Source organism: Urocampus carinirostris, chromosome 19 (assembly GCF_059441175.1).
Source record: "Urocampus carinirostris isolate Australia breed hairy pipefish chromosome 19, RoL_Ucar_1.0, whole genome shotgun sequence".
Lineage (NCBI taxonomy): Eukaryota > Metazoa > Chordata > Actinopteri > Syngnathiformes > Syngnathidae > Urocampus > Urocampus carinirostris.
In genome coordinates, this window is record NC_142367.1 from 4,615,024 (window position 1) to 4,625,355 (window position 10,332).

The 10,332-nt window shown below is 42.4% G+C and overlaps 2 pseudogenes; both read left to right on the top strand.

The window, feature by feature from the left end:
* The first annotated feature begins 9,227 nt into the window (after positions 1-9,227).
* LOC148346937 (U2 spliceosomal RNA) lies at positions 9,228-9,362 on the top strand (annotated as a pseudogene).
* Positions 9,363-9,567: 205 nt separating this feature from the next.
* On the top strand, positions 9,568-9,690 carry LOC148346938 (U2 spliceosomal RNA; annotated as a pseudogene).
* Positions 9,691-10,332: the final 642 nt, after the last annotated feature.

Genomic DNA, 10,332 nt, shown 5'->3' on the forward strand with positions numbered 1-10,332 from the left:
GTCAATAAACTATCGAGCGCCAAAATCCATTTTAATTTCACACATGCTGCAAAGGGTCAAGGAAGAGTAAGCGCAATGCAAAGAGACGCTGTGTGTGTACAATCTAAGTGTTTACCTGCTGTACAGTGGCTTGGCTTAATAGCTTCGTTACTATAAGTTGGCATTTTCTGTTTTACACTGAAATGGTGAGGATAATGAAGCAACCTTGAAAAGAGACCACACATGAGGTAACACCCCTTCCAGGAGGACCAGGCTGCAATGGATATTGCATTAACAAACAATAAAAATTAAAATCAAATATTTAAAAAATTAAAGTGTAATTTAAAATTGAAAATACAAAATAAAATAAAAAGGATGACAGAGTTCGCAATGGATGCAGCACAAACAATGCACAGTTTTTCGCTTGCCCTCATGTAGGTTTTAGATCAGATGGTGTAATAATAGTCTGTAGTGTGGAAAAGTCTGTGGTCTGTGGAGCCCTTTGAGACTCCTTGTGATTAGGGGATATACAAATAAACATGACTTGACTTGGTTTTACTTAACACAACCCACTCAAACACTAAAAATGTTGTCGTTTTCCCTCAAAAAGAGTTTTAGACTGAATTTCTTACACCTGACCCAACCCAACATGACCTCGCGGTTGATGCTCTAATGGGGCACTGTCATTCTACGTTTTTTCTGTAAGTTGTAAAGGATTTCATACATCTGACTATAAAGGATTTCATACGATTGAATACAAGTTACATTTACTGAGTTTAATGTAAGATTTTCACTGAGTGGGCTTTAGTTCAATGACAGGACAGGCTGTTTGAAATGCATCATTTTTTGTCTAGGGAATTTTGATAACAGAACTCTGACAGTTGACGCAGGCGTTGTTTTGGAGAAGCCAGACATCAAGACGCTCGTCTATGAGGTTGTGAAGCCCACGTTGGGCTTCCGTTGGGCCGGTAGGAGGAGCCGGCACACCATTATGCGGGGGAGAAGATGGCCAATAGGAGAACGCTAAAGGACTTCAGAAAAAGGCTTCCCAGAGACTCCAAAGTCGCTTCTTCGGCCATCTTCGATGGAGTTCTCATAGTTCTTTTGTTAGGGAAATTAAATCTGCCCCCGTGTGATAATGTCGGCTTTCCTGTTATTTTGCCCTCAAAAAACGAGCGCGCATAAATTGTTGGGTGAATGTAGGTTGTGTTTGGTTAATGGAGTCAGATAGCTAATTTTTGAACAATTTGGTAAACGGTACACAGTCGATCGTGTGATCTTGTTGCAGAGGTTAGAGGACGGGGTAGGCATCTCTGGTCCTGCCCTGAAATGGTTCCAGTCCTACCTCGGGGACAGGAAGTATTTTTTTCAGATCGAAGACTATGTGTCACACCAATTGGCAGTGACCTGTGGGGTCCCCCAGGGGTCCATCCTGGGACCCCTCTTGTTAAATCTTTACATGCTGCCCCTGGGCCAGTTAATCCACAGTAATGACGTGTCCTACCATAACTATGCAGATGACACTCAGATTTACATCTCACTGACAGCAGGTGAACATGGGCCCGTGAACTCACTCTGTCACTGCCTCCAACAGATCACTGTGTGGATGCAGAACAACTCTCTCCAACTAAACTCAGACAAGACTGAAGTGATTGTCTTTGGTCCACAAAAACCCAGAGAAAGTGTCATCAGTCATCTGGAATCACTTAGTTTAAAAGCTAAAAAACAGGTTTGAAATCTCGGGGTAATAATGGACTCAGACCTAAACTTTGACAGCCACATTAAATCCATAACATCATCAGCCTTTTACTATCTCAAAAACATTGCCAGAATTAAAAGTTTACTGTCTAAACCAGACTTAGAGAAACGTATTTGTGCATTTATCTCTAGCAGGTTAGACTACTGTAACGGCCTTCATACTGGACTTTCTAAACGAGCTGTAAGACAGCTGCAGAACATCCAGAACGCTGCTGCTCGGGTCCTGATTAGAACCAGGAAGTACGACCATATTAGTCCTGTGCTCAGGTCTCTGCACTGGCTTCCTGTCGCTCAGAGAATAGACTTTAAAACAGCTCTGCCTGTGTATAAGTCTCTTAATGGTCTAGCACCAAAGTACATCTGTACATCTGTCCCATATGAACTATCTCGGACCCAGAGAACCTCAGGGTCAGGCTTTTTGCTGGTGCCCAGAGCCAGGACTAAAAAGGGTGAAGCTGCGTTTCAGTTCCATGCATCTAAACTCTGGAATGGTCTTCCTCATTACGTCAGACAGGCGTCTACTTTGACAGTGTTTAAGTCCAGGCTGGAAACAGCTCTGTTCAACTGTGCATACAACTGAAAGGGTTCTATCTGCACTCTTCACTTTTACTTTATTTTAATTCATTGATTTTATTATGTTTTATTTGTGGTTATAATGCATTTTAAAAAACACATTTTAAATTTTTAATGTCTTTTCTTCTATGTTTTAACTGTAATTGTGTGTTTTTAACCTGTCTCTTTGCCATATCTGTAAAGCACTTTGAATTGCCTTGTGAATGAATTGTGCTATAAAAATAAACTTGCCTTGCCTTGCCTTACATTTTGATAATTAATTCCCAACAGTTGGAATGTTTTTCTAAGACTATATTGATTTTAGAGGGCAATTAGAATTTACTTTGCTTTTACAGTATGTCACAAAACCGAGTAAACCTCCACATTTCTGCAGAGATTTCATTATAATGTTTTGTTAAACAACACTAAGAAAGAAACATCACGTTGACACAACAAAAGGTATTCTGTATACATCTTATATGGATAAATGATGAATGGGATGCATTTCTATAGCGCTTTTCAAGTCAATGAAGACCTCCCAAAGCGCTTTGCAATATGCCACACAGACAAACACACACACACACACACACACACACACACACACACACACACACACACACACACACACACACACACACACACACACACACACACACACACACAAACGCAGTGTACATTTATTTTTCCCCTCAAAAAACTCAAAATATAGCCATTAGTAGCTAAATCCTTGGTAACAAAAGTGAGTACACCCTTAAGTAAAAGTTCCTGAAGTTCAATATTTTGTGTGGCCAATATGATTTTGCAGAAGCACCCTAATCCTTCTGGCCATGGATTTCACCAGAGTCAAACAGGAATGCTTTTCCTTTCCTCCATGGTGGAGCTAGGGAATATTTGAGATTTAATGTTTCTCTAACTTCAGCTTGAGAATGCCCTAAAGATCTTCTATTGGGTTTAGATCTGGTAACATGCTTGGCCCGTCCATCCACTTTACCCTTAATCCCTTTAGAAGAAGCTTTGGCCTTCTAATAAGTGTATTTGGAGTTATTCTCAGGCTGGGATATTGCCCTGCGACCCATTCCCTGGAGGGAAGGGATGAGGCCTTGTGCCAGTATTTCACAGTACATCTTGAGTTTGTGTTTCCCTTAATGAAATGCAACTCCCAAATTCCAGTTGCACTCATGCGGCCCCAAACCACGACATTCCCAACACCATGTTTGACTTTAGGCAAGACACAAACATGTTTGTACTCCGCACGTGATGCCTGCCACACGTGCTTCACACCATCTGAGACAAGTGAATGAATTTTTATCTCATTAGACCAGAGGATATCTTGACAGTAGGCTAATTTTCATTGTTTCAAAGCGATGTTTTTTCAGTGTTCTATTAAACGTTATAATGAAATATTTGCAGAAATTAGAGGGATGTACTCACTTTTGTGACATACTGTATACTTAAGGTGTATTTCCACTGTTTCCACGACGCATGCGCTCTGAATACAAAACACCATGGTGACGTCTGACAACATTTATGGCGTCCTTCTAGAGGAGAAATTAGTTCAATTTTTTTTCCCAACATTATTCATTTAATACATAACAGGAGTAAAACGGAGAGGGGGGTTTAGCGTGGGGAAGGTTGAAGGTACTTTATTTAATATTGACTACATATCCACAATATATAAACTTTGTCATCCACAAATCACTTTTATACATCTGAACTGAAAAGCAGTGGATGTTACCCATCAATAATGTTTATATTCTTTTATATATTCTCATTTGTTTCAAGAAGGAATGAGAATGGGAAGAAATTGATTGAGTTATATGTGGAAAATGAGTTGGTGATTGCAAATAAAAAAAGGGACGTGAATAAGTATACTTTTGTCAGAGTGGATTGTGGCGAGATGGTGGACAGAGCACTGACGGATTATGTAGTGGTTAGGAAAGGGATATTAAGTAGATTGTTGGATATGCATGTTTACAGAGGTGAAATTATTGGTATGTCATCATTTTTATGCAGAAGGAAAACTGAGAATAGTTGGATCGTGGAGGGCTAATTGTTGGAAGAGTTTAAGAGAAGAGGTGAAAATGTCAGTTGAATAAGGCAGAAAAGGAGAGAGAGTTTAAAGAGAAAATAGGGGAAGAGTATGAACGGATTAGTGGAAGAGAAGTGGAGAGTGTGGAAATGGTATGGAAATAGTTTAAAGGGGCAGTGTTGAGGAGAGCGAAAGAAGTGTGTGGAATGAGAAAAGTTGGTCATGGTATTAGAAAAGGAAGTGAATGGTGGAAAGATGAGGCCTCAGAGGTTGTGACAGAGAATATATATGCCTTTGTGGAGTGGCTGCAAGATAAGAGTTGTGATGTGTATGAAATGTATAAAGTGAAAATAAGGTTGGTAAAAGCGGTAGTGGAAGCAGCAAAAAGGAAAGCAAATGATGAATGGTGTCAAAAATTAGGAGTAAACTGAATAAAGGAGAAAAGTGTTCTGGAAAGAAGTGAAAAGAGTAAGAAAGAGCGAGTCTGGAAAGGAAGAGAACGTGAAAGATAGGGACGGTATATTTCCGGGTTAGTCGTAGTGTTGTCAGGACGAGATGGGCAGAGTATTTTGAGGAGTTGCTGAATGTGAAGGATGGGAGAGAAGTGACAGTTTAGGCGATTGGTGGTATGGGGAGAATGCCCGTGTTGGGTGATAAAAATGTAAAGCCTGTGGAAACATGGGAGGTGCAAAAAGGCAGTCAAAGAAATGAAAGGGAGGAAGGCGCCTGTGTCTGATGGTTGTACTGCTGAATGCTTGAAGAGAGGAGCCACGGCTATGATTGACTGGTTAGTACGCTTGTTGAATGTACACTTTTTATGTGGTGTACCTTCTGTTGATTGGTGTAGTGCACTGTATAAGTGTAAAGGTGATAAGTATGAAAGGAGCAATTTGAGAGGTATCGGTTTGTTGTCTGTGCCGGCTAAACTGTATGGGAAAGTCTTGATGAAGGCAGTGAGAGGAAGAACAGATGAGGTGGTGATGAAGGAGCAGAGTTGTTTCAGGAAAGGAAGAGTTGTGTCGATCAGGTGTTTGCAGTGAGACAGGTGTGTGAGAAATATTTTGCAAAAGGTAAGGATGTCATGGTTGCCATGGCGCCCAATTGGCCGCGCCAGTGTGTGTCACAGTCGCTATGGTGCCCAATTGGCCACGCCCATGTGGCGCCAGCTGCGGCCCGTTGAGAGATTGGCTTTCTACCTATATTGAGCTCGGCGCTCTCTTGCTTCCTTTGTCAGCCCGTCAAACGAACTTCTGCCCCACAGGACGTGGGTTCTGACTCTGTCCCATTTTCCTGTTGGGATTTCCAGTCCGGTATTGTTCCCGTTTATTTTTGTCCTGTTTAATTTCGGGTTCCAGTTTTGTTTCCGTCTGTTTTTGTTCTGTTATTTTCTCCTGTTTTTGTTTCCGTCTAATTTCTCCTGTTTATTTTCAATATCCTGATTCGTTATCTATCTTGTCTGTCCCGTTCTGTCCGGTATCGACCCCATCTGTTCGGTATCAACTCCGGCAATTGGAATCGATCTCGTCGGTCTCTGGCTTCCTGTCTTTCCACGCAAGACCGGACTACTTTTTCATTTTTTCTTTTCTTTGTTTTCGTGTATGTGTTTGTCTTGCTGTCAGTCAACCCTCTCGAGGGATATCACCAGGGTAGATAGATAGACGGATAGATAATCTTTTGTTATATCATCAGAGTCATTGTCAGGTTGCTAGAGTTTTAAATTCTCCAGGAACAATGGCAAACCTTTGAAATTTGGTCCGTCACAGCGGAAACCTCTGAAGACAACACCACAATAACTTTGTCTGTGTTGCAATCTGGCACTATTCTCCCCAGTATGATTGCCTTGGCGCTGGTGCTGGCTATCTAAAAAAATAGGGATCTAATTTTACGCAATGCAGCATTCATTCACATTTTCTATTGGCATAGTAGTGAATATGTGCATGTTTTTGTAATCGCTGGAATAATAATTGTCTTTCTTGTCATTGATAACAATGGAGTGAACATTGTTTGATACGATAATCGCACCACTGATTTATTTTTACATTATTAATGTTTTATTTTTATGTTTAGATTATACTTTGAGAAAAATATATGCAAAGGCTCTTTGAAGTCAGTTGTTGTTCTCTCTGTAAATGAATATGTTCATATTATTTTAAAAGTGTGCCTGATGTATTGTGATATTTCCTACTCAGAAGCAAAAGTGTGCACCTCTGATGATCCCGGCTTTACTATTTCACTACATGCACATTTGCTTTTGTGAAAAATGTGTCCCTTTATACTCAGTGAACACAGTGAACATAATGTCCTTGTCAGGCATACATCCCATTACGTGTACTCACTGTCACTCTTATTAAACCCATATATCTTGCAGTGTCTGGCGGAATGCGACCAGTACGTGGACAGTCGCTCAGTCTGTAGAGCCACATGAATAATTGATCCAAAATAAATTTTAATACCAGCCAAGGCTTCTTTTTTTCATTTATTGTCGGATTCCTGTGCACGTTTTGGCCTTGCATAAATGAGCTCCACAGACATATTTGCATAAACCCACTGCCGTTTGGCGTGAAAGGGAAGCAATTAGGATTCACTGCGGCGCTTGCTATCTTGATACTCAGCTGTCACGTGAGACGTCAGCCACTGATTGATATGAAGGGGCATGGCCTTCCTCTTCATCTCTTATATCGCACCAGGTGGATTGAGGATGGACAATAGAGCATCGTGTGCTACATCCATCAAGTCTGGTTCTTCCTCCTATTATTGAGTAGCTAAACTTTAGGTAACATCAATGTATTATCACAGTTCACGGATCTCTTAACCGCATGGGTTGTCAGGGCACCTATCAGAACGCAACACTGGACAGCCTTCTTCACTGTTGACGGTCTCTGGCCGGTTCCCAGGTCGTGGCACCAGTCCATTTCTTGGGGTTGTTGGCCCAATTATTTTTCGGTCTTTTGGGTTGAAAGTGCCCTCTGATGGTGTTGCGCTTCACTTTCTTTATGACATGGGCTAAATAGCTTATGCCTAGAAGTTTCCTGTAGCATTGTATCTCCACGGCTTGGATTTTCTTTCCCAGTTTTGCTGTGAGAGGCCATTTCTTGCAAGCGTAGAGGAAGATGGAAGTAACCAGGTCTTGTATGGGTCTGATCTTTGATATAACTGCTATGTTATTTCCCCTCTAGATTAGTTTAAGTCTGGCAAGTGAAACTGTGGTTTGAGCTATCCTAGCCATGATTTCTGGTTTTGACCTGTCTTCTGATGTGACAACTCCAAGACAGTTGAATTTTGGTGTCAGGTTCTAGCTCTCTGTGGTTGATGTTTGTGGTGATATCTTGGGGATTGTTGGTCATTACTTTTGTTTTTCTTTTGGTGCTGATTTCTATCCCATAATGGGTTGATGCTTTGTCCAGGCGATTGACCAGAACTCTGAGTTCCTGATTGTCTCCTGCCAATCAGGCAAAATCATTGGTAAAACAGAGGTTAGTGACATTGTGTCCCCCAATACTGACTGTACCTTAATGTTGCTCCAGAGCTTCGGACATGATCCTCTCCAGGAAGATGTGGAATAAAGTTGGAGAGAGAATGCAGCCTCCGACTGTGGTTCCAAACCACGCTCCATCGATAAGTACTGCACTGGCATTTGGGGAATTCTGTCCATAAAAGTTATGAACAGAATCTATGACAAAGGGCTGCCTTGGAAACAAATCCGACTTGCTGCCGGCAATGTGGACCAGACTCTGGCACCGGGCATACAGGGACTGCACAGACCGGATAAGACTTTTCGTACCCCATACTCCCGAAGCACCCTCCACAGGGCTTCCCAAGGAACACGGTCTAATGCCTTCTCCAAATCCAAAAAACACATGTAGACCGGCGGGGCAAACTACCATGCACCCTCAAGGACAATGCAAAGTGTGTAGAGCTTTTCCACTGTTCCACGGCCAGGACAAAAACCACACTGCTCCTCTTGAATCCAAGATTCGGCTTCCTGACAGACCCTCCTCTTCAGTAACCAAATAGCCCTAATCAGGAAGGTTGAGAAGTGTGATTCCCCTGTAGTTGGAAAGCACTCTCTGGTCCCCCTTCGTGAACCCCCAGTCTGCCAGTCCAGTGGTACTGTCCCCGATGTCCATGCGATGTTGCAGAGGCGTGTCAAACATGACACGCCCACAACATCCAGAGCCTTAATGAACTCAGGGCGAATCTCATCAACCCCTGGGGCCTTGCCACCTTGGAGCTTTTTGACAACCTCAATGACTTCAACCCAAGAAAAATAAGAACCAACCTCATAGTCCCCTGGCTCTGATTCCTCAGGGGAAGACATATTGGTGGGTTTGAGGAGGTCTGTACCTTGTTGGTCTAGTGCTTCGGTCTTAAGGTAAAAATGGCACACTAATAATTTATAGTTGTCAAACAAACTGGAAAGAACGACGGAAAGAAGACCTTGTGTGGTATCCTGGAAGATGGATTACCTCATGTGCGATCCCTTCTCAAGGTTTCCTCTTTTCCTCATGCTGAGTTTTTCCTTGCCCTCATGTAGGTCTTAGATCAGGGGTTGCTGTAGTGATAGTCTGTAGTCTGTAGTCTGTAGTATTCTGTGCAACCCTATGAGACTTCTTGTGATTAAGGGCTATACAAAATAAGATGACTTGACTTGACTTTAATGAGCTTCCATATAAAGGATTATTTAGCGATTCACAGCCAAAACGGTGTCTGTTGGTGTTACACCCTAACTGTAGACAGTAGTTAAAATACATACATATACTGGACTGAACCCTTTGCACAGTGAGTATTTTCTTGGCTTTGAACGTGTAACAATCAGCTCCATGTGTAAGCTTTGATGCTAGGTCCTTAGCTTGGCCTGTTAGCAAGGCTTTGATGCTAGGTCCTTAGCTTGGCCTGCCTAGTTAGGTCCTTAGCTTGGCCTTAGATACTAGGTCCTTAGCTTGGCCTTTTGATTTTTGCATTCCGGAGATGGAATAAGAGCTTGCTCTGTCCACTCCACGCATCGGCCCGGTATTGCAGTACCTCCGGGAACGGTGCATTCGCAATGATCACAACAAGGCTTTAGGGCTAGGACCTTAGCTTAGCCTTTTGGCTGAGAGTAAGTGTCCCGGCTCCTAGGCTTTGTAGCATATAATGAACTGACCAATAACGGATAATGGATAATGAATAACGAAGATAGATCAATAACCCTTAAAAACCCCAAAAACCCCCATGTGTAAGCTTTCTAATTCCGCTTTGATGCTAAGTCCTTAGCTTGACCTATGAAGTCACTATCTTTGATTTTTGCATTTCGGAGATGGAATATGAGCTTGCTCTGTCCACTCCACGCATCGGCCCGGTATTGCAGTACCTCCGGGAACGGTGCATTCGCAATGATCGCAGCAAGGCTTTAGGGCTAGGACCTTAGCTTGGCCTTTTGGCTGAGAGTAAGTGTCCCGGCTCCTAGGCTTTGTAGCGTATTATGAACTGACCGATAACGGATAATGGATAATGAATAACGAAGATAGATCAATAACCCTTAAACCCCCCCCCCCATGTGTAACAATAATTTTAGTAAATGTGCAAATCCTATTTTATTGCCAAGCCATACATACTCATGAAAAGAGCCATATACTGTATGCCTTGCGAGCCATTAGTTTCCAACCCCTGGTGCATAGCGTACTCCCACTCTACAAAGAGGAGACGGACCTCTGGATTAAAATGCAGCGGGTACAGTCAGTGCTGTCCTGCCTACTGACATAGATGAATGTTACCGTTACTTGGCTGATCACTGCAATAAAGCAATGGTATTTATTTTTTGCAAATATAAAATTGGGCAATTTCCCGGAGCACACCAAGCTAGGTCTCATGGCACACTAGTGTGCACCGGCACACTGGTTGAAAAACCCTGGTTGGGAAGACAATTTTTGCCACGCACACACACACACACACACACTCACACACAAAAACACACACACACACTCCAATCTTATTATTGTCACTCGCCCTTCCCCCACCGTTCCCTTGAGGAGTAA